The sequence below is a fragment of the Lepisosteus oculatus genome, chromosome 14 (assembly GCF_040954835.1).
Source record: "Lepisosteus oculatus isolate fLepOcu1 chromosome 14, fLepOcu1.hap2, whole genome shotgun sequence".
NCBI lineage: Eukaryota > Metazoa > Chordata > Actinopteri > Semionotiformes > Lepisosteidae > Lepisosteus > Lepisosteus oculatus.
The window spans coordinates 18,496,578-18,501,250 of NC_090709.1; the positions used below are offsets into that span (position 1 = coordinate 18,496,578).

General features: G+C 40.2%; 1 non-coding gene across 1 annotated transcript; it reads right to left on the reverse strand.

Annotated features, from left to right (window-relative positions):
- Positions 1-2,127: 2,127 nt before the first annotated feature.
- On the reverse strand, positions 2,128-2,199 carry trnaw-cca (transfer RNA tryptophan (anticodon CCA)). The gene has a single exon. It is a non-coding gene; the product is annotated as a tRNA-Trp (tRNA).
- Between the last annotated feature and the right edge of the window lie 2,474 nt (positions 2,200-4,673).

Consider the following 4,673-nt stretch of genomic DNA (forward strand, 5'->3'; position numbering starts at 1 on the left):
AGTCAAATCATATTAAATAACACAACACATCTATTAATTTAACACCCAGATGTGACAGAACACATGTAAGACTTACACACAGCTTTTAATATGATATAGTGAATTTGCAGGTATCCTGGGGAGGGAAGAGAACTGATATTAAGGAAATACATATTTAAAGGGGATGTAAGTCTTAAATGTGTTTTGTCACATCTGGGTGTTAACTGAATAATTTTCTAGCATTATTTATTGTGTTTTGACTCTATACTTGTGTTTCTCAGGAGACAGCAGAAATATTGATGTTTACATTTATATTCACATTCTTGGTGATATTGACATAGGTACTCAACTATTTACTTGTAGTTTGACTCGTGTCAAAAGTTGAAAATCTCTGCAAACATCAAGATGGCTAAGGACGTGCAAAGAAACTCAATCACATTTAGAGAAGGTAATGTTTAGATCGGATTAATTCGAAGTGTGTCTCTGGGTGCGTTTGATCTACGAATGTTGTGTTTAACTGAAGCACACCCTGACTGAGTGTGCCATAGAAACTGACACATGTCATATTTTTCCACATTCACAGATTTTTGGCTAAAGTAAAAAAAAATCGTTGTCATTTTCTTGCCAGCTGGCAGTAATTCTTTTGAACTGATAACAAAGACAAGCATTTCAGCTTTCGCAATGTGTGGAGTTCTTGAAAAACAAGTTGTGCCAAAAACGAAATAAACACCTCCATTAAACTTAATGCAGAAGCATGTTGTCTATAACAATAAACGATGCAAGAAGACAGGAAGAAAGGCACCGCTGGGATTTAAACCCAGGATCTCCTGTTTACTAAAGAGGCGCTTTAACCATCTAAGCCACGACACCAGCAGAATTCTCTTCTTTTACTGCCACTTGGACACACCGCTCTGAGACACCTGCATTCAGTAAGCCCTGAGTCTGCTGGCTGAGCAAAGCTGCCTCCTTTACACGGAACAGGAGCCCCGACTGTAAGAGAAACGAAGAGAAATGGCTTTTATTGGGCACTTTTCATGTCCAATCTCCCAAGGGCGGCAGAGTTCATTTACCACACTTTTCCTTTCTTTCTTCTTTCTGTACTCTTTGATGAAACAAAACGAGAAATCATGTAAGGGAAAATGTCTTTTTTTCATGGAGAAAACATGCACAAGGAAATGTTGTGTTTAGAAGAAGTGAGTTAACATGAAAAGTGACCTAATTTACCGGAGCAAATGCTCACCTAGCAAGATCTGCTTTACTACAAGAGAGAAGTAGAGTGAAAGACGTGATCATTTCACGCCGCTGTGGAACGAAACGCTTTTGTCTTGGAATTCTAAATCAATTAGAAATTCAGAGCGACACATAAAGGCTTTGTCTGCTTAAAAATGATGATTTTTTAAAACTAAAAAAAAATGTAGAAAACACGTTTCTCACTTAGAAATTTAAGATGGGGGTGGGGTATTACTGGTAGCGGCACTGAACTCACCATGGTGCAATTAATTTGCATGACGGGCTAGTGGTTTAATGGATAACGCGTCTGATTTCGGTTTATAAGATTGTCGATACGACTTTTACCGGGGCTGTGTGATTCAATTCAGGCTCCTCAGAAATAGATGTCTGTTATGTAAATGAACCCCACCTGAAAGCAAACGTTGGGTCTGGGTTCCTTTCTTTCCTGCATGAAATAGCAAATCGTTACAAAAAAAAACACTATCTAATGTCCAATAGTCCAATAGTTAGTCATTTAAGTAAACATGAATATACTGTAAGGTCTTGGTACATGGGAGTGGATTTCAACCACAATTAAAAGAAGGGCAAATTATAATTACAGGCTTCAGACACTTTTTCATACAAAAGTGAACAAACACTCCCTAACTTTCAGGTTTGCTTGAACCTGTAACAGAAAAGCGGTCTGAAACTTCCATTCTCTGATGTCACTGTCTCTAAAGTCGGACGTGATGTTTCGCGGATGTGCAGTGTACCTTTTCTCTTGTCGTGTTCAAGATGAAATGCTGCATAAGCTCCTGACTGGGTGTTCTGTACTGTTCTGTTATTCCATTCAGATTACCTAGGTGGTGTACAGCTAAAACCCGACTGCATGGTGTAAATTCCGGGTTCGGCACCAGCAGCACCTGCAAACACATCAGCTGACCTCGACGTGATTTGAACACGCAACCTTCTGATCTGGAGTCAGACGCGCTACCGTTGCACCACGAGGTCACTTGCAACAAGTGCTTTTAATTCACCCAAAGAGAAAAATCAGCGTCCCTGAAAAAGATTGTTTTCATTCTCTCCTGTGAGGAGCGCCGCTCTTCCAACAAGGGTCTCTTCTTCCCAGACCACAGATTATTCTTCCCGCCCGGCTCTCTCACGGAGAGCAGACACACCGTCTCCACTAATGTGTTTACTACATCTATAGATCTGACCCCCTACAGCCCCGATATTCCTGGACAGGATATTTACCACCAGCCTGGTGAACTTCTCATCTTGACCTCTCCCAGGAGGAGCACAATTAACACAGAATCCTCTCTCCATTTAGCAAATAACACAAAACACTGTTTACCTGTCAAGACAGAAAACCAGGCTGCTCCAGGTGAGGCTTAAACTCACAACCTCGGCATGAGTCCACTGAATATGTCATTTTACATGGCCTGAACCAGGAAAGAGATTGGAAGTCAAGAAGTTATGGTTTTGTTTTAATACTTGCCTACTCTTTTAATTTTTCGGTCAAATCTTTTATTTGGGAATACTTTCAATGGATGTTAATCTTTGTCCCGATGCACGATTCTGGGCCATGGTGTGTCTTGAATAATGTTCTTATAGGCTTCAGTTTGGAAAAGTGCGCTCTTCAGAAGCTACCGAAACCGCTAATGGTTACATAACACTTAATGCAAAAGCAACGTTCAGGTTTGAAAAAGAATATTACTTGCTATGAATACAAACACTGTTACAGGAGGCGTGTTAGGGCTATTTTAGCTTAGATCATCAATTCATCTTACATTTCTTCTCCATCTATATCAACAGCGTCATCGCTACTGAGCGCTAAAGGCAGGTCCTGGCAATACAATCTTCTTTAGAAAACAATTTTAAAACTATTTCCACTACCATACATAAAGTAAAAGATACCGATTGCACGCACCTAATAAAATCTCTTATCCAGGGACGTTGTAGCTAGATGCAAATTCCAATCGAAAATGTACCAGCTTTAACATTTTCTTTTGGATCCACAGGACGATCAGCATGAGACTCAAACTATACCTGTGTTTGATTGTACAGCATAGATTGTACAGCATGTATGTTTACATTTATGTTAAAATTAAGGTAAATATATCAAAATATCAACATCCAACTTCACAGTGCTAATGTACTGTAACAGTGCTTGTCAAATTCTCAAACAAATCTGCGTTGTATTTCTAAACTCTTTTAGCAGAGGACGCAACAGGAGTATAAATGATATCTCCCACCAGCCATTCAAAGATACTTTACCAAGGGTGAATATGGATTTCTGGGGAGTTGCGGTGTTGATCACTATTGGACTTCCCCGGTCTCAAGTGTTGTTGTTGGACACGGGCAAAAGACTCGCATTTTCTGCAAATATAAAGTGGGTTAAGGTTTCGGCTTTAGCGGAGACAGTGTTTACATTGACAATAATAAGAAGATCGTCCCTGGGTGGGTTTGAACCACCAACCTTTCAGTTAACAGCCGAACACGCTCGCCAAGTGCGCCACAGAGACTGATGAGAGAGGCTTTTCTCCATTCGCACCTTTCCGGTCAAAAAATAAACATTGCTTGCATTTTCTTGCCAGTCGGCAATATTCCTACTGCTCTGATAGCCAAGAATTACATTTCATTTTTCAAAAGCTGTATGAATTTCTTGAAAAACAAGTTGTTGCAGAAAGGAAATGCATTCATGCTTTAAACTAAATCAAGCCCTATGCGGTTGTCCAAGATGGTAGTTTCTGCACAAAAAGACAGGAAGAAAGGCACAGCTGGGATGTGGAGCCAGGATCTCCAGTTAACGAGACAGGTACTTAAACCGACTCAGTTACGGTGCCGGCAGAATTCTCCTCTTTTATAGCTGCTTGGACACACCGCTCTGAGCCATCTGCGTTCACGTAGCCCTGAGCAAGCTGCCTCCTTTACACGGAACAGGAGCCCTGACCGTAAGAGAAATGAAGAGAAATGGCTTTTATTGGGCACTTTTCATGTCCAATGCGCTTGACATCTCCCAAGGGGGACAGAGTTAATTAACGACACTTTTCCTTTCTTTCTTCTTTCTGTACAATTCGATGAAACAAAACAAGAAATCATGTAAGGGAAAATGTCTTTTTTCATGGAGAAAACATGCACCGGGAAATGTTGTGTTTAGAAGAAGTGAGTTAACATGAAAAGTGACTTAATTTACCGGAGCAAATGCTCACCTAGCAAGATCTGCTTTATTAAGTAGAAGTAGAGTGAAAGACGTGATCATTTCACGCCGTTGTGGAACGAAACGCTTTTGTCTTGGAATTCTAAATCAATTAGAAATTCAGAGCGACACATAAAGGCTTTGTCTGCTTAAAAGTGATGATTTTTTAAAACTAAAAAAAAATGTGGAAAACACGTTTCTCACTTAGAAATTTAAGATGGGGGTGGGGTATTACTAGTAGCGGCACTGAACTCACCATGGTGCAATTAATTTACGTGACGGGCTA